The 23,121-nt window shown below is 39.6% G+C and overlaps 1 pseudogene; it reads left to right on the top strand.

Annotated features, from left to right (window-relative positions):
• LOC127661487 (uncharacterized) overlaps positions 1-22,308 on the top strand; it is a 32,872-nt pseudogene extending 10,564 nt beyond the window's left edge.
• The last annotated feature ends 813 nt before the right edge of the window (positions 22,309-23,121 follow it).

Raw genomic sequence — 23,121 nt, 5'->3', positions numbered from 1 at the left:
GCAATTACAAGTGTCATGCAATAGTTGTATACTCCGTCTGACAGACAGATGAGTAGAATAAAACCAAACCAGAAGAAAGATGATTGCATGGACTTACAAACAAACAGGGGGCTCTCCACTGAAAAAAACATTTTAAAACCTGGAGAACAGCAGCAGTCTAACATGCCAGTGTTCACTCTACCGGAATTTGTAACGAGCTCAGCAGGCCTCAAGCATTTGAACCTGATGAATTCTCTGTCACCAGCGAATGCCTGGAGTTCGGGCCGGCACACTCTTATGTGATCTTGAGACCCTGACCCGGTTATGTGCTCAAAGTTCCCACCACTCCCTTTCGGGATCAGCTGGTGAATCTGCAAGCATTCCCTACAGACGAGGTAGACCCAGCCTTGACATTGCTGTATCCAGTTCATGCCCTGAAGTTGTTTAGAAGTTCGGAGCAGTTCTTTGTCTCTTTTGGAGGGCAGCAGAAGGGAAAAGCTGTCTCCACACAGAGGCTGGCCCTTTGGATTGTGGATGCCATTTCTTTGGTTACCAATCACGAGACCTGCCGTGCCCCTTGGGTATCCGTGCGCACTCCACTAGAGGTGTTGAGTCCTCCTGGGCACTGGTGAGGGGCACCTCTCTAACAGATATATGCAGAACAGCAGGTTGGTCTACACCCCATACCTTCTGAATGAGTGGTGCACACATCTCCTTTTATACCCATATGTCCGGAGTGGAGAGCGGCTTGCAAATTCCACTCGCCAATTTTCATTCGCCTAAATAAAGCAAAGTTTATTGGGGCTATCAAGAGTTAACCCCTAGTGTCACTACATCGACACAACGTCTCGTTCCCTCCATCAGGGAGCAGAGGTTACATCAGTTAACAAGACATTCACCACTTTCCTTCCAGGTTTTAATAATGCGTTGGACAGTTCTTAACCAGAAATATAAGAGTTTTAAGGAGTAATCTTAGTTGATCTCTTTGCTTGATGCAGGCCAAAATTTGGCCCTTCTAAAACACAGTAACATCTTTTCCTCAACCATGGGATATATCTTCCAACATGGTTGTTTAAGAAATAAGGAGCTACACACAGCATCAGTTAGGGTTATAAGAATGGTTGTCAGCTGAAACATATTAATCACTGCAATAATGATCCAATCATAGGCTCTTAAACCAAGCTGTTCTGTGTAAGGTTACAAGGACCATCAGATTTGCACAACTCTAAGACATTTCATCTTAATCTAGCCTTAATGCTAAAAATCGCTTTGAACTGTGGTAACGTTTGTAACTGACAAATTAATGATTATAGACTGATGCACCTCTTTAAAATGTGTGTAGTGATGTGCAATCACCTATAATTGATAAATATAATCTTTAATTTTGTATGACTCATCTCATTCTACTAAGAAGGGTAACTATAAGGCTTAACTTGATCAAATGCAATGATGTGTAAAACCAATATGATTTTGTAACCAGGGATTTTCACGTTTTGTTACCTACATGTATAACAGCCATGAAAAAATGTCATGTTTATTATGTAAATATAGGGCCTTGCCCCACTGAAAATGGCAGCAGAGACAGCATGGCCCTTTGTTCTATGATCAAAGGTGAGACATTGAACTCGATTTCCCAGAATGCATCGCAGCCGGACGGAGGACCCGCCCATGGACTCAATCTCAGACGTCATCGGTCAAAAGCGGCCTATGACCGATGACGTCATCGTCTTAACAAAACTAGCGCGCTCATTTGAGATCTCTCTCTCTGCATCCAGCCTGACCGTTACACCTACAGCTTCGCTGTGCTCTAAAGAGACATATCTACACCAAGGAATTTCCCTCCTTCTGGACAAAGAAAGACCACGTTTTTCTAAACCTCACCATTTGGCCACGGTAGAGTAAGATTAACCTTGCTTTGTTCCAGTCGTGTAGTGTACAACCGGTTCATTTCATCTTCACTGTGAAACAACAGTGAATTGATATAGAAAACGGAAAAGGCGACCAGCTTCCCTTCTCAATCGTTTTCCCTCAACGTTGACTACCTCTCGCATTTCTCGTGATCACTGGACCCGAGAAACAACGCAGAGACGCGTCTTTTCGCTGACAAGCTTTGAGACCAAGGACCTAATCCAGATTGTTTCCTCCTGACCGCTCAATGCAACAGGAATCCAACAGACAACCCTGCTGAAATCACACAGGATTTCACAAGTAAGGCTTGATATCTGGGCAGATTTAATTTAGAAACTGTGACTTTTCTTATAAACCTAAATCATATATATTTGATTGCTGAATGTTTGATGTTTTGTTTTCATTTGTATGTTAACTACGATCGCTGAATGTTTAATGTTTTGTTTACAACTGTACATTTAACTACGATCGCTGATTGCTGTTTGGAGTTATGAGATCGTCATTTTTGGGGAAATGTTAATTTATTGAGTGATCTGAATCAACTATTCAATCGCGCTGTTACCAGCGTGTCTCCTCTGTTAAATTGCATGAACCCCTGTTTGTTCGCTCTCTCCCTCTCCCTCTCTCACACCCACACACGGAAATTCACGGAGCGAGCAGCACCGCAGTTTATGTGTGAATCAGGCTGGTGTTTTTCAAATTCTCCCACCTGTTTTGTTCAGTTCCTTTGTGTGTCTGCTCATTACCACCCACACGTGGTATTAGCTCTGTTGTGCTGGATCTTATCCAGCCATCTTGCTTTACCTTCACATAATCGTTGGCTCCGCCCTTTCCGGCCTAGCCTTCCAATTTTACTAGTTCCTCACGAGGAGTTCAGTCCGCCATTTTGTGTCTTGGTTACCGACTCGAGACACACACACACATACACTAGCATATAGCTCCACCATTTAGTTAGGATTTCCATCTTATGTTTTTGTGTTATATTCATTTAGTATAGGCAGTGTTCATTACTGTTTGATTATAATAAATCTTGTTATATTATAATAAGTATTCCTGGTTTGTTTGTTTAAATATTGTGTTGAAGCCAGCCTCTGCCACGTCAAGAACTCCTGCATTACTTCAGTGTTGTTAAATTGTTGTTGTTAGAAGCCAACTGTAACCAGATTTCTGTTGGGTTCATATGACAACATTTTGACTAACTTCTTCCCCTTTTGATTATTTTGATTCTCAATCAAAATGCTCAATCTGCAGGGTAGAATTTTATGAGACTTGATCAGTCACTTACTATCATTTTTCTCTTGTCAAAGAGTGGTGCCCCGAGGATAGAATTTAACGAACTAAATTCTATTATTTAATTTAATTATTAATTAATAATTAATAAACATTCATTATTAATTTATATCTTATAGCAAAACTGATCTAACCAACCTGTGAGCCTACATAAATTGGTACCCATGTAACATTGATTCTAATCAGTGTTCTATTAATTAATAATTGATGGTCATCTATGATAATTATTAATTATTGCTAATAAACACACCTGCTCCAAAACCTGTGAGCCCTACATAAGCATTTGCTGTCGTATGCAGAGAAAGCTGATGACAATGAATATCATGTCTTTTGTAGCATTCTCAAGATATAAAAGTTCATGATTAAATATGCACTGGTTTTGAGCAGGAGATTTTTTTAGAGTCTGAAACAAAGGACCATAACTCAACTGTCGGAAAAGACAGCCCAGTTGACCATTTGACTCAGAAAATTCACTTCTGATTGGCACAGTACACCTTTGGGGAATGCGTCTAATTTCAGTTAAAATAGTCTAAACAGGAAGAACACATTCTTCTCTTTTCCAGTCTCTTATCTTCTGCTTCATCTTCTGCTCCGCTGACTGCTCAGACTACACGCTAACTCTTCCCCATGTGAGATCCACGACGTCCTGAGAAAACGATGTCTCTATGGACTCGCTTCAAAATAATAATTCATACAGACAATAAACTTCGATCATACAGAGATCAGAACATCAACGGAACGATCTTTCAACAAAGAATCAAGCTACACAAAGAATGCAAGTAAACACCACAAAAATAAGCAAGTACATCTTCAATATTGCGCTCAAAGTGCTGGTGTATTAATTAAATAATTTGGGTAATCCGATAGCAAATCGATGTAGACTCAAAGAAGAATAAATGGTTCTTAAGGTATTGTCAACAGACTCTGTAAAGTTCATTTTCACTGTACTGATCAGTTATTTTACATTCTGTCACTTTTCACCAACCTGTCTTACGTATATATTGTTAGATTAGATTTATGTTTAGAATAGTAATAAAGTTTGTCTGTGTTCAAAAACGACTTGACTATGGTATATTTTGATAAAAAATCTCATCCCTGTTTCTATAAGATTTAGCTTCAAAGCTGTACCTAAATACATGTTATATTATTTTCAATTAATTAATCATAATTCACTTATTAAAGTTAATTCCTTACAGTAGAAATTGTGAGCTGATACAACTTGACGTCGCATTACAATTTTCAATGGTGGAGAATCATTTATCTAATTTATAATGGTTTTCGAACATGACTAATTCCACTATATATTTCATTACCTAATAAGGACATTTTAATTTAGTTCATAGCTCACATAGTTCAAGACCATAAATTCCCTTCTAAATTTATCATACCAAATATCCTTACATATAATGGTGGTAGAATGCATTATATATGTAATACCCTACACATTGGACAGGCCATCAAGTGGGTGGTCCTTACCCTCCGTTACTATATGTTGGAATGTACTTTCACTCTCTGTTCAGACCACACCCAACTCCAGTGGCTTCATCGTATGAAGGAGGGAGTGAGAGAGATGCACAAAGCTATGTGTGTGTGTTTTGCAACATGTTTTTGTGAAAATAAAGAGACTTACATTGGATTGTTATCCTGCTCCCACCTCCTCCTTTGGAGAGAGTTAAGAACCTTTGTCACAGTAAGAAAATTATGAAAGAATTTTCATTTTTGGGTGAACTATCACTTTAAGTAATACATTTCAGCACATCACTTGTTCTGCATCAAAATGCCCGGTTTGTTGTTGAGAGGTGTGCAATTACTTTTTTAGAGGTGTGCATTCAGACTTAAGATTTTTACCTAGTGGAAGATAAATGTGTGAAAATGTCCCTTAGGCTTACATTGGAGAAGGAACCCAAGCCATATCTAGGGACCATAATATCATGCAGACTTTTGGGTGGGCTCTTTTGACTTGGGCAGCATAGTAACTCCCTGTCAACCATCCAATGCACTGTGGCTGTGAGTTTTACATTATTCAAAAATGTCAACACACAATCACTGACATCAACACATTTTAATTCAAATAGAAAGTCACCATTGCTGACCTGATCAAATGTGCTTATGTATACTTCATACTATTTATTTGTAAGACTACACATTTTTAAAGGTTAGTGGTTTAACAACAGGACAACGTTGATTTGATTGTGTTTGGCCTATAGGCATTGACATTCAAGCACAGAATGGAGGAATTTGTTTCACAGAACAGTGAAGCTGCAGAGGGATTCAGGTATTTCGTCCTGAACTGGTAGAAACAAATCCAATGAGATATAGAGGTATAAATGGATAGAGAATATAGATATATTTCTTCTAGTTTCATGCTGGTAAAAGTTAGAATGTTTTACTGAGGTGGGATTTTGGGACTGCTCTATTCAGAGAAAGTGTCTTTCCAAACCCCCAAACCAGCAAAACCTATAGGAGTTTTTGAAAGAAGAACTTGTGAACTCTTAAATAAACTAGAGAAGCCCTGTGATGTATTGTTGTCTGTTCTTGGGAAAGGACCATCATGGGATTTCAAAAGTATACTCAACTGCTTAAATGCCTATCAAAATTGCTCTTTGATAGATGTTTCCAAGATCCTTTAGCAGAAGCTCTCAGGCATTCTTGCTTAGAGACTCTCAAAATTCTGTTGCAATATTTAATTGCTGGCAGTGATAGATTTGTTTGAAACCCATGCAGGGACATGCATAGACAATATGTGATATCAGTATTTTGCCCCCATGCAGTGACACTCTGTTAGAATAAACCTTGATATGCTTTGGGGGGATTTGTCATGGGTTGAGAATTAGAAATGGGATAGCAGGATGCCTTGGGCCTTTGCAGTTGCTTTTGTGTATGAAATATATCAAACTCACAAACATTTCAGATCAAATTTACAGAGTTATGTTACTTAATGGGGCTCATTAGGGGTTTCGTAATATAAACAGCCATATTTTTGCCGTAATGATCCCAGTTCTCTTTGAATTCTTCTTAATTTTTACAAACACATGCCATGTGCAGGCAGATGCTTTAGCTTATGCAATTTTGTGTATTTAGTTAAATTCTGCCAAGTTAGCAGGAAGTGTTGATTCTATTTGAAACGTCTTTGTTTTTTCACCCTCTCTTTGACCACCATTGTCAAAACTTGATCACTGCAGGCAAAAATGTGTCAAATCCTTCAATGCCACCAAACTTGGTGGACAAATTATGTTCAGTAAAGTAGGCCCCCACAGATCTCAGGAAGATGGTTGAGGTAAAATGTATTTGGCCTTTTGGTGACATTTTCAGTTTCTTTCATTTGGCAAATGAACAGTTTTTAAAGCATTTAGCAGGCCAAGACAAATATAAGGGAATCCTAATAGATTTATTTCATAGGGCAAAATTGGTAGTCTTTGATCACGTAGCATGGATATATTAGGCAGAATGATGTCCTTTGTCACTATTCACTTTCATTGCATCTTTTTTGCCATACAAGTGAATAGTGACTGTAGCTGTAGTCATTCTGCCTAATATCTCCTTTTGTGTTCTACAGAAAAGTGAAAGTCATAGGGGTTTTGAAACAATGGTGAGTAAATGATGACATAATACAATTTTTGGGTGAACTATCCCTTTAAGGTAGGTTTGCTTCAGCTTGACTTTAGTCTCTGTTTATAAGAAAAGTGTGAAGGAAAAAATAAATGCCATGATTCTAAAACTGTATCCTTTGTCAAATCCTGACCTTGACTATTGTTCGGGCTGGCTTCCTCCAGTGTTACAAATTTGTTTTAATCTTCTTTTTTATTTTATTTGATTCTTATAAATTTATATTTTTTGATTGTGCTATATGTATGGTTCATTTCAGTGCTGTGATTGGCTTTTACTCGCCTTGCCAAAACCATTAGCTTTTCCTGTGTTAGAAGATATCAGTTCTCAGAAGAAAATAAATAAGAAAAGATAGGAGAATAAAAGTGTAGATTATTTGTTATGAGCACGCAGTCTTGGAGCCTGTTACCGGTGTAATTTTGGCGTAATTGCAGCGTGACGTCTCTCTTAATGTTGAGTGATTGCTGGGAAAGTGGTTGATAACTGCAGCGCTATGCCTTGCTTCCTAGGACATTACACGCTCCTGCCTGTAAAGTAATGGAAATGTGTGATTCTATCAAAGACGTCAGATGTGCGGCACTCTCCTTCACAGACAACCGCAGCATTTACCAGCGGTGTCATATGCGTGTTCAACTTTTGCACACACGCTGGTAAATTGAACTGGGTATGGATCATGTGGTGACTTTGTGCTTCAAGGAACACAACATCTCAACCACAAAACACACTTGGATTCTTGGAATGGCACAATCTTTTTTAAATGGATTGACATGGAATAGTCCATCCACCTCTGAATAAACGAGATTTCTAATTAATCGTCACACTAGCGCACTCCGACATCAAAATATAAGCTTCTCTTAGGCCTGTAAAATGCTGTAAAAATCTAAAAGTTAGCTAGTAAAGGCAACATCTTCATTTATGTGGTTTATACTCTCATTGGGGAAAAAAAAAACAAATGAGATATTTAACATTTCTTTCTCATATGTCTTTTACATTTTTTCTAAGGAATTTTAAGAGAACCATGTGAAGACAACATTAACATACTACATATATATATATATATATATATATATATATATATATATATATATATATATGTTATGGGTGTGGGAAGCAGGAGAAGGCAGACGGGAGGTTCGGATCCAAATGCGTTTTTTTATTAACAAGCCGTGATAAATAAACAAACACAGGAACAAAAGAAAAGTCCACGATGGGAAAATTAAACTAAAGCACGGAATAACACTCAGGAGAATACGGGTAGGGAACATCCACAAAGGGCAAGAAAACCTTGAACGAACACGAATAAACATCCAGGGCAAACATCAACAAACATCAGGTGAATCAGCAGAACTAGAATGAACATCAGGGAACGAGACCAGCGAACATGAAATGATAACGATCGACAGGGGAAAGGGAAAACCGCGGGGTTTAAATAGACAGACACGGTGATAACAAAATAACGAACAGGTGCGGACAATAACACTGTGACAGCGGTGATGAGGGCCGGGAAAGACGGGAAGTGTAGTTCATACAAGGACAGTGAAACAAGGGCGGACAACAAGGAAAACGTGACATGGAACGTGATCAGTGATGAGTGAAACAGAAAACACGGGCAGATAATGAGGGATCGTAACAATATATATAGAATATATTGTATATAAAAAAAAATAATAATAATTATATATATATAATTTTTTTTTTTTTTTCTCAGTTTTTTTTGTCTTGTCTTCCAATAAAAATATATAATCATCCTTAAAACTTGACACATTTTCTGTAGGGCTCTGTTTAGGAGCGGGTTTGGTTATTAGCAATAATTAATAATTATCATAGATAATTATCAATTATAAAAATCAATAGAACATTGATTAGAATCAATGTTAGCTTTATAATCCTTTAAATCAACAATCATCAAAGACAACCGTCAATTATCAAATTCAATAGAATATTAATTATTGTCAAAGATAATCTTCAATTATTAACATTAATGGAAAATGTATTAGAATTAACACTAGCTTATTAATCCTTAAAATTCAACAATAATCAAAGATAATTGTCAATTATCAAAATCAACAGAATATTAATAAGGGTTAATATCGCCGGGGCACCACCCTGGAATCAGACCACTTCTCAAGAAGCCTAATTTAAATACGACCGATCTTAAACATTTTAGACCCATATCTAAACTGCCTTTTTTATAAAAAATCATGGAAAGAATTTTCATTAATCAACTTTCCCTATTTGTCACAAGTAACACTATTCTAGACAAATTTTCAATCAGGTCACCACATAGCACTGAGTCTACACTTCTCAAGGTGTCAAATTATTTATTGATCCCTCTGGATTCCGGTAGATCTGCAGTTCTAATGTTACTAGATCTCAAAGCTAAATTCGATTCAGTAGTCCACTGTTTTAGATTGGTTTAGATCATACCACTCAGATAGGACTGTGAGGGTTAAGAGTGGAGGGTTCTTCCTCTTCCTCTGCATTGCTCACTTTTGGGGTACCCCTAGGGTCCTTATTGGGACCTATTTTATTTTCTCTTTATATGCTCCCTTTGGGTTCTATCATGAGGAAATATAATATTTCATATCATTGCTACTCTGACGATACTCAGCTATATATTCCTCTTAGTTCTGATTACTCATGCTCTGTGCTTCTAAAATGCTTAAAGGACATTAACTGCTGGACTGCAAAAAAACTTTCTCCAATTAAATGAGAGAAAAACTGAGGTTGTTGTTTTTGGTCTCCCTGGTGCTGTCTCTGATATCACTAGGAACCTAGATACTCTTTCTTCAAATTTTCATCCTTTTGCAAAAAACCTAGGTGTCATTTTTGACTCGGAGCTACATTTTAGAAAACAGATAAATGCTGTGGTGAGGAGTAGCTTTTTTCAAATAAGGAAAATAGCCAAATTAAAACCTCTGCTCTCGTTTAAGGATCTGGCGATAGTTATCCATGCCTTCATCTCATCTAGACTTGACTATTCCAATGCACTGTATATGGGTCTAAATCACTCATCTCTGTATCGCCTGCAGTTGGTTCAAAATGCTGCTGCTAGGGTGCTTACTCGTGCCATGAAGAGGGAAAACCTTTCACCAGTTTTAGCTTCTCTCCACTGGTTATCAGTGCAATATAGGATCCATTTTAAGATCTTGTTATTTGTTTTTAAAGCTTAAAATGGTGTGGCCCTTTCTTATCTGTCAGAACTTCTGAGCTATCAACAATCCCCTAGAACCCTCAGATCCTCTGAGAAATTTCTCCTTCAAATACCTCGCTCTTGCCTAAAGTTTAAAGGGGATCGTGCTTTTTCTGTTGCTGGCCCTAGATTATGGAACAGTATACCTCATCATGCCAGAAGATTAATCTGTATTCCTTGGATTTTACGTGAATGTTTATTGTAGATTTTGTGGGTAATTTCTTGCCTTTGAGTTATTTTTCTTATTAATCTTTTGATCCTGTTATTGTTTAATTTGCATTATGTACAGCACTTTGGTATACACTAGTTGTTCTTAAATGTTCTATATAAATAAATTGACCTTGACCTAAAAAATGTCAACCGAAGGAATTCAGCCATACATGTTTTAGCCATAGTCTTATCCTGAATCTAAAGAAAATGAACCCCCCTCCACAAACACCACGGATCCTGCAGTCTGTGACAGCATGGTAAGTAATCACTCTAATTTATATCTATTCCTTGTCTATTTGTGTAAGAGTTATTACTTTTTATTCTCATTTAAATAAAGATGCGACATAGCGGTTTTTATATTGTTACATAGTTGGGGCATTTTCCAACGTTGAAACATTTCCGTGTTTGACAAATGCTTTGTAACGCATGATAGTGCCAACAAAATTTTAAATACTTGGTGCTAGCACATTTATATAATTTAGCAAATGTATGTAAGGATATACTTGTAAACTTATACAGGATAAAACTTACCTATGTTTGTCGCACTGTCATTGTTCATATATTAATCGTTCAGCATATATTCAGTGTAGTGAAAAACGCATATGTTGTTCATTACAATGAGTCATGTTTTCATTAAAAAGGAAAGAATTGTCTAAATAGATTGCTATCAATACTCTATAGTTGCATCTGTGGTGATTGTGCCATCATGCCCACAGAACTAGAAAATATATGCTTCTTAGAGATACCTGTGATAGGTACACAGTGCAGAATGTCTCGGTTTACTTACACGTATCCCAGAAATAAATCTTAATTGACAAATTAAAGTTTGACCTATATCTTCTCTGTAGGTTGTTAAAAGGATTGCTGAAGTGATGCACTTTGAATGCAATATTCAAGTAAAATATTGACAACATGCTAATGCTATGGGCAATTATTATTGAAAGCTGGATGCGACAAGATACGCGAAGCATGCATTAAAACTAATACACATGTTCAACTGAAATCACTAGGATCAAATCAAAAGAAAACAAAACAACATAAATTCAGCTAATAGTTTCTCATGAATAGTTCTAAAATCAAGCTTGGACATTTTAGTTAAAACAATTACATACTCAGTACATATTTAACAGTCTGTAACATTAGAAGCAATAGAATTAACATGGATACTCACATTTGTCTGTTGCGACATTACTGTCAGGTCCAATATAGTAGGTGCTGCATCAGCTTTTAATTTAAGTCTGTCTGAAAGCCTGTGTCAAACTGAGTCTTGGAATATTGGTTTCAAAATATTGGTTTAACAAATAAGTTTTGTGTTCTGAATGTTTTTATAGTACTATGACTTCTTATATGTCAAAAGATCAAGGACATTTTTATTTCTCAGTTCATGACCCCTTTAAATCGACTGAATACATCTCACAAGACTCGAGACTGACATTTAAGTGTTAAACTCATGTGACACAACAACATGACATTGAGTTCCATGAAGCGCTTCTACGGGCGCAGAGCCAACAAAAATGCCTCTGGTAATCCCTCTTTAACTTTTTTTTTTTAATTATTATTTTCTCCCATTTCTCCCCAATTTGGAATGCCCAATTCCCAGTGCGCACTAAGCCCTAGTGGTGGCTTAGTGATTCGCCTCAATCCGATGATGCAGAGGCAACTGAGATTCGTCCTCCATACCACCACATCTTATCACTTGGCTCGTTGAACTCGTTACCCCAGAGACGTATTCTCCACGGCATCCATGCACAACTCACCAAACACAACTAACCACACGCCCCACCGAGAGTGAGAACCACACATTATAGGAGGTTACCCCATGTGACTCTACCCTCCTTAGCAACCAGGCCAATTTGGTTGCTTAAGAGACCTGGCTGGAGTCACTCAGCTGCGCCCTGGATTTGAACTTGCGACTCCAGGGGTGGTAGGCAGCATCAGAACTTGCTGAGCTAACCAGTCCCCTCTGTTATTTTTTTTTTTAAATGAAACCAATTTGGGTGTAAAAAGTATCTTCTCTTGTTTCATTTGATATGCTTCTTTAAAACATTAATTAATGTTTCGTGTGTCAGCGCGCTGATAAACCTGATATCCACATACATGGATTTTGGAACATTATTCCCAGAAAACTTGAAAAGTCATGTTACTCATTTTGAATAACTTTTAACATTAACAATGGGTTCATCTAAACACTGAAACAAATTTTCTTTCAGAGTCTTTATATAGAGTTAAGATGAAAATATGGTGCATTTTGAACTGTTCTGAGACCAGTGCTGACAGACAGCACACTGGTGGTTAAGTCATTCACTAAATAGGTAGCAAGGGGACATACTTTAGCTTTCTAAGCAGCTAAGTGCATTCACTCATAAAATTCCAACCAAAAGTTCAGTTTCAGGCCGCAGATGTTTGCACCACTCAACATGTTTGTTAGATATGGGACAATGGTAATCAGTACATAGATTCAGAATTTATAATGTATAGTTTTATTTTAACATGGTTGACTGGATGATGATGGCCATTACAGTGAATAATAATTAATTATGCTAATTTGTGATGTAATGTCTGTAATGTCTCAAAAACATTAATAACCAACACTCCTGGAAACATAATAAACAATTTGATGAAAAAAAAAATCTATAGATTTAAAAAAATCTATATAGACTTTCTATAGATATTGGTATTGGTTCTTTTCTTGTTTTTTAAGTGCTAGTAAAAATCAAAAATAGAAATGCACACAGCAGCCATGCACAGGTCTCAGGAGATTAAATATAAAGCAAGTTTATCTTTCTCAACTTATTGGCAATTAGATTTTTGTTGTTGTAAGCCTGAATATCACGTAATTAGTGAAATCTCTCTGAAAACAAGACTTATGTAATTTTGCTTCTCAAGTAAATGTGTCTTGCTTTAAGGATGTTTAAATATTTTACAAGAAAACATCACAAATATACAGATATGTTTTTGCAGTATAATTAAATGTAACTGAAAACTCCATTATGTCTCCTGAGAAATGAAAGGGCAACCTGTGAGTAATAAAATGTTCCACTGCATATTTATATGGTCAAATGCTGTGTGTGTGTGTGTGTGTGTGTGTGTGTGTGTGTGTGTGTGTGTGTGTGTGTGTGTGTGTGTGTGTTTGTATTCTAGTATAGCTGTACTATTGTATGTTTAGGCAAGTATTTCAATGACTGTGACAGAGGTTAGCGTGAAGTACAGATCGATCAACAGATACATGCCCACTTGCCCTCCCCACACTGCACTGGCCTGCAAAGCATCAGAATTCTAGCAGGACACGCAATCCATCATGAGACCAAGACACACACCAAGACAAGCAATAAAAGAGAGTGTATGTGTGTTTCTTGGATACCTGATTAGAATTAAACTGTGACAACACTGGGGATCCCTGATCTGTAGCTCAACCCTGTCACATAAGAAGATAACTGCCATAAGAGCAGCTTTAATGCAAATCCATACTTTTCACATTTCAGTGCTTATGCCATCCTATTAGAACACATAGAAGCATACACATCTGTGCTGAAAGAAAAACTCTTAAACCAGTCAAATTTAGTTTGCTGGTCTTAGCTTATCAATCAGACTGTTCAGACTGGTCCGTTAGCAGGTTTTATAATAATATAATCTATAGGGATGTCGATTTATTACATTAATTCAGTGTTACTGTTTAAAATATGAATGCAATTAATCATGTCCCTGGACCGTAATGAATATTCCTACAATCGGAAAAATTCAAGCTTGAAGTACCACCTGTTTTCATCAGGGGGCAGTAAGCACTGTATATGCAAAGCACAGGGTTGTGTCTAGAAGGTAACCCCACTGTTACCTAAAGTCTTGCAAGAGCCGCAGTGAATGTTCGCACACTGTTTTTTTCCTACAGGTGAGTCCTACAGAAACCCTACATCTACCCCTACCCTTAACCCTACCACTAAATAGATCCCCTTCAATTTGCTTATCGAGCAAACAGGTCTGTGGATGATGCAGTCAACATGGGATTGCATCATGTCCTGCAACATCTGGACAGACCGGGGACATACGCAAGGATCCTTTTTGTGGACTTCAAGTTAAATCAACTCCTTGTTCCCATGTCTATCTGTCAGTGGATTACCAGCTTTCTGACGGACAGGCAGCAGCTTGTGAGACTTCCAGCACCTGTACAATCAGCACTGGTGCCCCCCAACCCACCACCAAGGATCTTTCTGTCAAGCTCCTGAGTTTGCAGAGGACACCGTTGTCATCTGCCTCATCTGAGATGATGATGAGCCTCTATACAGAAAAGAGGTTGAACGGCTGGCTCACTGGTGAAAACATAACAATCTGGAGCTGAACACGCTCAAAACGGTGGAGATGATTGTGGACTTTAGGAGGAACAACCCAACATTGTCCCCCCTCACCATTCTAAAAAGCACTGTGGCAGCAGTGGAGTCATTCAGGATCCTGGGCACTACCATCTCACAGGACCTGAAGTGGGAGACACACATTGACACCATTGTGAAAAAGGCCCAGCAGAGATTGTACTTCCTTCGCCAGCTTAGGAAGTTCAACCTGCCACAGGTGCTGCTGAAACCATTCTACTCAGCAGTCATTGAGTCTGTCCTCTGCACTTCAATAACTGTCTGGTTTGGTACAGCTACGAAATCGGACATCAGAAGCCTACAAAGGACAGTTCGGACTGCTGAGAGGATTATTGTTTTTTTTTCCCTCAGGCGATCCATCTCATGAACAGTTAAAATTGCCCCATTGAGCAATAATTATGTGCAATACACAGTTTAAGTATATTTATATTATCCAAAATATCCACTTCTGCCATTAAATACATTGCACTGTTCATAATATACTTATATTTGCACTACGTGTGTGTATGTGGGTATATATGTAGGTGTGTCTGAGTGTATGTACGTATATGTATAATAATTTTTCTTTAATATATATATATATATATATATATATATATATATATATATATATATATATATATATATATATATATATATTTGTTTTTAATTATCTGTCTTGCTGCTGTTTTTGTATTGTTTTTGTATTGTTGTGGACTGGAAGCTCCTGTCACCAAGACAAATTCCTTGCATGTGAAAGTATACTTGGCAATAAAGCTGATTCTGATTCTAAATCTAACCCTAAAATTAACCTTAGTAACTGCAAATGAAACTCTCTTGAAACTTAGTCTTCTGGGGAGTTACCTTGTAGACACAACCAACAAGCAGCTGTACAGACAACCATCCACACTCAGGCTTGGTTGTGTTTAGAAGGTAACCTCCAAGTTACCTAAATTCATTTCCCAATGCAGGGATCTCGAGAAGTGTTTTTCTAAATTTCAAACTATATTTACCTGTGTAGCGTCTGGAGGAATCAATGGACTAATCATTCTGAATAACAAAGAACCCACTGTTAAAACTCCCCTAATCACTGAAATAGCGCCAACTAGTCTCCACAGCACAATGCGCTATTGACAAAGAGACACTCCAGCTATTGACAAGCCCCTTTCCCATGTGACTCAGCCTCACACACGTGCTTTACCATGTGAGAAAAGCCATGTGAGACTTTGAACGTAAAAATGTGTGTGTGTGTGTGTGTGTCTTTCAGTTAAAACCTAGAAATGTTTATTCTTAAGGAAATATGCATAATCCCTGTACGTTGTGTATTTCTGATGATAGATCAAAACTAGTTGAAATTTGTTTAGTTGTGTAGTAAAACTCTGAGGCCATATATTTAATAGCCTAAGAGTGTATATCCACTTTTAAGTGTACCAAATACACGTTTCTTGGTATCATATTAAACCTTACGACTTGTCCTAGCTGAATATAAATATAAGATTACCTTAGAATTGTTTTCTGCTATGTTTTACCATCTTTTGATTTATTCAAGCCAAAGCCGGACCCGGTCATGCAAATGAGCCTTGACGGGACAAAGGGACCATCTCATGCCCAACATAAGGGAGACTTTTACGACCTCCAAAGGAATGTGCAGAGATTGCTGATTCTCACTTAATTCTTACTGAGAAGGAGAAATGAACCCTTTTAATGCTATATATTCTATATATATATCCATGTGATAAATGTATTGACATGTATCTAATATTCCATCTCATGATTTCCCTTTATGTTGTTTGGTCTATGTTTTCTTGCAAACTCTAATGGGTTAATGTTTCAGACTTTGCATACTATGGTTAACCGAAATCATATGTGTGGCACATTTGGTCTCTATAACTTGGTATTTTGAAGATCGAAATGACTGTGTACATGATATGTCGATAACAACAACATATTAATATTACAAGAATATGTCCTAGTTTCTTCATTGGCTACCACCCTCCAGGGTGCACACCAAGGAGCACCCTTAGAACAAAGAGCAATAAACCAAATTCTCGCCTGGAACTTCCACTCTTCTTATTGGTCGAAGCCAATGAGAGGTGGGACACGCTTTCTAAGGTTATAAATTGCATCCACACTGGCCCTTCGCTCTCTTATCTCTTCCTTCTTCTTGGCTGCTCCCAACTAACAACTTACTTCATCTCTCCTCCCTTCCCTTGGACTCCCCGGCACCCCTCTCTCTTCTCTTCTGCTGAACATTGCAACTTCTCGGAACAACCCTTCAGCTCTCTCTTCAAGTGAGTCTCAACTCCACGCTCTGGAAACACCAAACCGAAATCCTCCATCTCAAGAACGCCACGAGGACACGACATACACGCAGTCTTGCTCAGCCACACTAAGGTCCATTTTGCAAGTATTATTTCATCTGAAATCCAAACGTGTGTAATTCCATTTGCTGGCTCTTAAAGGGTTAATTGTTGTAATAAGTTGGCTATCCTTATAATAATCCACCTATTTTCCTTATTGCTTTTACTGTGTTTATTTTGTTTATTTTATGTTTATTATATGTTAAATGTTTGTTAAGTTTGTGATATATCCTAGTTCTTTGTATTAAACCCAATTATACGCTTGGTTGTCTGTGTGTGTTGGTCATAAAACAAAGCCTCTTTAATGTGCGATCTAAAGCTACGAGCTGATATTATCAAAGTAAGTTAACGTGCTTTGATGAGTCAGCTTATAACTAAGAATAAACCTTCAAGAGAATTGATCAGGAGTATTTAGCAAAGCAGTTCGCTGGACGAACTGACTGATTGCGGTAGCCCACGGGTCAATTCCATTAAGGTGTTATTAAAATTAATATAGCCTGTCTGCATATAATGTATATTCCTAATTAATTATAATTTGTTGTGTTTAATTATCTATATATATTTGAAGCAGACTCTTGGACTATATAAGCCCTTTTTGGGGCGTTTTTGTATGTATTGTTATCTGGTTCACACCGTATGATTAATCATTGATTACGATCATTTAAAATTAATTGTACATTGGATTGACCTGGCCCAAACCTGACCTGGATACTGTACAGTAATGGTGGAGAATGCGGGCACATTTTAAGCTTTGTTTTGTGAGCTAATGCATTGTCAATTTTGTGTATTTTTGTTGTTAATATTGTACGCGAGCGCGCCGAACTGAAAGGCAAAAAAAAAGAGCCCGTCCCAGTTCAGCACGATTAACAAGTTGCTAAATAATGTCTAAACATTTGTTGCCACTGTTGAGTGATAAAGTAAACTGCAGTTCATAATATTAAAATTGCTTCTGTAAAGACACACTATATTTTAATATTACAAAATCCCCTGTCAGAACGACGTTCTTCTTTCAGGGCGATAAAAAAAGATTGGGTTAGCGATGCTCCTTTTCTCATCTTAGTAAGGCCTGAGATTATAATCGTTATAAAATTAACTCCTGGTTTACATTGACGTAGCTAATCAATCGAAAACCTAATACATTTTGAATAAGTGCTATATTCCTGATGTGTATGGGAGCCGAATAACAGACGTACAATTCCTGTTGTCCACATTAACTCGTAGTGCAGGAAAAAAATCTGCCACTCCATTTATGTGAAGCATAGCACCAAAAAAAAAAGAGAAAAAACAGACCCGCCGAGGTTTCAATTCAATAATTGTGATTTTGCAGAAAATCCAAGCGTGAGAACTCTCTCTCGGATTTGAAATCACACTGAAATATAGGGTGTAATACCGCTGACAAACACTAGAGGGCAGCCTGTAAGTGCTTGATTAGTTCTCAAGTTACTCCCACCCCATGACGTCATCTTGCGCTGCGCTAAGTACGCCATCGTGTGGACATTAGCAGACAGGTCATATATATTTATTTAATTTTCTTTCATAAATTACTCCCACCCCATGACGTCATTTTATGCTAAGCACAAGTACGCCATCGTGTGGACATTCTCGAAATAGGTCTCCATTTATTTTCCTTTGCTGAATTATCTGAACAGCTACTTTCATTCCCTCTGTTGGCTATGGTTTTTGTTTTGTTTACTGTTATAAACATTTTCATTCGTTGAATTTGTTACTACAAGTATTTGGTTTTAGCCAAAGTTTCCTGCCTCTGACTGAATACACTTGGTTGAATTTTGGTTGAAAAAAAAAATCATTTCTGAACTTAAAATTTAATTAAGTGTCTCAGTACAGCTGCTGATATCCCACTTGGGGGGGAGCACGCCTTTGGGGCCTCCCCTGCTAAGTCGGTTTAGCACTTCCTTCCTCCTTGCGTTCTGTTTTGAAGTGGTTAATTTCCAGTTGGGTTTGTTTCAGATGCTATCACTGATATCTTACAGCAATCGTGATTATCATCGGATATAATTCTGATCTCTAACTTTTCTTACACTTATTCAAATTTGGTTTGAAACAAACGAATTTCGAATGTAAATTTGAATTAAGTTTCTCATTTCAATTATTATTAATTAATGTTATTAATTATTATTAATTATTATTAATATTATTTTTATTTTATTTTTTCCCTCTTTGATACTTTATTACGACTGTATCCTTACTATCTTAGATGTTACTTGACATCTCCTTTCACACTTACTTAAATTGAGTTTAACAAGTTTAAATTTAATTTAAATTAAGTTTGTCTGTTCATCCCGCCTTGTTTACTTCTGTCTTTTCTTGTGGTTAGATTGTTTTGATAATTAACATCATTATCAAACTTCTTTACTTATCATCATTTGGTAAAGCTTTCGCCTGTTATTTCTACACACATAATTAAACAATTTGGTTTAAACAAGAAAGCCTTAATTCACTTCAAGACTTTCACTTGCTAAATCCTGTTCTGTCTTTGCATGTAGAATTCCCTAGTGTGCTGTGGTGATTCGACAGTCATCTCTGGTTGGTTCCCAGCAAGCTGGTTTATCCAACCGGCGTTACCGACGCTGGCCGTATTTGAATCTCGGACTCTTCTGTCTCTTTTCATTGGTGCGGCACGCAACAACATCAGCAATTTGGCACTCCAAAGGAAAGTCAACCCCGTCAGTCGACACACACGGCAAGTTTGGAATAATGACCTAAACCAGGGCCTCAAGAGGGGCCACTCTTACGAGGGTTCTAGGGAAAATCCAAATGTTATTGTGCCGTCTGACAGTTGACACCTTGGTGTTGCCGGTTGTGTTTAAAGTCAAGTTGTTTGAGAGGGCGCACCGTGATAGTGGCAGAGGGCCCGGGGACACTGCGGTCAAGTGTTTGGGACCGTTGGAAAGATTGACCACGCGCTGGTCCCCAGCAGAGTGACATCGATTCACCCCAGGCAAACTAAAAGAAGGTAAAATCCATCCACCAGTATAGGCCACATAATAGTAGACATTCCCCCGGTCATTTAAGCGTTTGGCCCATTTCTTGTCTTTCTCTCCCCTAAGCCACACCATCTCCCTAGGGTTTATACCTCGATAGCGCCCCACCCTGTTGGTCCTATCATAAACCCTAGCAGTGGTGGTAGACTTAGGCCCTTTTCCTCCTGCCTATCTATTCCTAACATTAATTGTGTTCTACTTTATTCTGCTGTTCTGTTCTGTCATAGTGTGTACTTCCAGTTCACATTAAGACAGAGCCTACAAGAGCCATCAAGGAAAACTGAATAAAGAGACAAACAGGCAGCCCGCATCATCAGATGACCCTTGTGGGCTGCCGCCTTGTCAAATTCTTTATTTAGACCTGCACTGACCCGCAAAATTCGGCCCACCTAACTGTCTACCCCAGTTAGTCAAAATTACGGCTTATAATAGCCACCTCATTGTAGCTCGCTAACCCTACGCGTACTTGCATTGGCCTCTTTGTGTGTGCTGTTCTTTTCTCTCGCCTACAGTAAGCCAGTATGTCCCGTTCGTCCAGTCCCACAGCCCACTGGGATCACCTCGAGACCTGGCTGAGCGCAATGACGGACACCGTCCTACCCAAGGACGACAGGGACCTACAGCCCCTAGGTCGAGAGCAACTGGACGCCGAATTGGACAGCCTGATGGCCCACGATCCAACACAGAGCTACAGCCACAAAGAATGGACCAAGATCATCGGAAGTCTTGCCCACAATCTCGTCGCCCAGGCACGGATAAATGAGAAAAGCAACCTCGACCTGGAGCAGGAGGCCGCAGCACTAAAACTCCAAGCTGAGGAGGCCCGTAGGAACCAAGCCAAAACTCAGAGTCAACTAGATCAGCTACGCCTCGAGACCGAGGAACAGCGAAAGGAAGAGGATGAAACGGACCCAGAACAGAAAAAGGAAGTAGAGAGACTTCGAAATGCCCTGGAAAAACTTCTCCTAGATACAGACCAAAGAGAACGGTCAGAGAGAAAAGCCAGAGAAGAACTCGACGAAAAGCTGTGACAAGGCGAGTCTCTCCTTGCAAGAGCAGAGATTGAACTAAAGGACAGAGATGCTAAAGTCAGAGCCTGTGAAAAGCACCTGAACACGGCCCGAGCTGAAATCCATGAACTTATTCAGCACAGAGACCATCTCAAATATGAACTTGACACTGTTTACAGAGAACTGAAACATTCTTATAGACTGCAAAGTGAACAGAAAAGGGAAACGCACACCACAGAGTTTCCCCTGACCAGTGGGCCCAAGCTTTTCAGCCAAGAGCTCAGAACTGAAAAGGGGGGTGAAAGCTCACTGTTCAACATGTCACCAGCCAGCCTCCAAGAACCCCCGTCAGTAACAAAAGGGTGGGAGCCCGCCCACAAAAACCTGGTCACTAACCACGGCATGGCTCCCAAAGAACTTGACAAGCTGGCCAGAAACATCCCTACTTTCACCCCAAATCCTGCAGGAGGCCACGACGTGCACGCCCACCTGCAAGACATAGACTTTCACTTGCACACTGTTCCCAACGTGACCATGCAGGACAGAGTGTACCTGCTAAGAATTACGTCTAGTTGCGACGTGCGCAGCTTCCTGGATCGGCAACCAGAGACTGTCAAATCAGACTACCTACAGCTACAGCAGGCTTTCATCAGAGAATTCTCTGATCCAGAAACTGATCAAGGACTCATCGCCGCCATGAACCTCAAGCAGGCTCGGCGGGAAACGCCACAGGCCTACTACGGCCGAATCCGACGAGCCTACTTCGGAGCACGAAATGAACCGGGCATGGAAGATGTCAACTTCAGAACCTTGGTTCTCCGAAATCTGCATCCCACAGTGAGCCATCACTTAGGGGTCCTGGCCTGTCCTCACACCATGACTACCCAACAACTGCGAGACTTGGCCCATAAAGCTTTCATCAAGCAGAAAATTGCTTCTGAAAAGACTGTAAAAATTCTGTCTGTCACTGATCAGCGCTCAGAGCTGGCACTAGAGGGCACCCAACAGCACCACAGTAACAGAAACAGAACTTTTAACAACGAGTCAAGACCGTTGCAAGCCGGCAGAGGGCAGCGCAGCCATGATGGTGCTCGTCCTAAGCACCAGAGCGGGCGCTTTGAAAGATCCTACGGCAGCCCACGGCCCCCCCACAACCAAAAGGGTGGAGCCACATGGGAAGCCAGCCGACGGCCCAGAAAGAGCCGAACCCCATCGACTAGAACATCCAGCCCAGACAGCCCGCATCGGAAACCCTTCCGGCATGCCCCAGCCAAGTCCAAGTCTGAACCTCCCTCAAAGAAAAACAGTGAGGCCACGTCAGAGACCGCAGAGCTCTTGAAAATCCTGAAAGAGCTTCTCCATAAGAAACCTCACAAGGAAGACAAAGAGGACAGGTCAGACTCCTCATGACTAAGTGTAAGGCCTGAAACCAACACCCTTCCTGACTGCCCTCCTACTGAACCAAGCACCCAGAGCACCGCTCTTCAGACACAGACTACCGAACCAGCTATCACATCACCAAGTGACAGCGACACCCACTCACTGCAGTTGACAACCACACATCCTGCAGCGGACAACCCAATACGTCACACCAGTGACCAAGCCCCTAAGATACCAGAAAGTGCTGTTTTGGTTGTGTGTCTCTGCACCGAGTCACCCGAGACCGACCCTAACTGCTTATCGATCACCACACAAGCCCCAACACCAAAACTCCTGGGGAATCTGATCGAAAAGGGGGTAGCACGAAAACTCTATCTCGCCATCACTGTGGAACATGAGGTGAGACTCGAAGCCCTGGTAGACACTGGAGCAGACCTCACTTTGATATCAGCTGAACTTTTTGAAAGACTCAAATTTGAAGCTAAGAGACAAAATTGAACTCTAAAATCTCAGAATTGCGTGCTAAATGTCCAGTCATACAGCCAAAATGACATCCGGCTTGAACAGGTAGCTCCCATTCACCTAACGATTGGTCCCATGAGCCTGGTACACCCTGTGTACATCTCACCAATGGACACATATCCCCTCCTCATCGGCAAAGATCTGCTAGACCGCTTCGAGCCCCTGCTGGACTTCAGACAGCTGAAGATTTGGGCTCAAGTGCGAGAACCTCTCCCCCTTCAGCCACCCCGAACACCTGAACCAGACTGTCAGGTCACAGAGGTCACGGGAACTCTCACAGCCAGCCACAGGGACACAGCATCAGCACCAGAGCGAGATTCA

The sequence above is a fragment of the Xyrauchen texanus genome, chromosome 21, assembly GCF_025860055.1.
Source record: "Xyrauchen texanus isolate HMW12.3.18 chromosome 21, RBS_HiC_50CHRs, whole genome shotgun sequence".
NCBI classification, from domain to species: Eukaryota; Metazoa; Chordata; class Actinopteri; order Cypriniformes; family Catostomidae; genus Xyrauchen; species Xyrauchen texanus.
The sequence above is the reverse complement of the archived record's forward strand: the minus strand, read 5'-3'. Positions and strand labels throughout refer to the sequence as shown.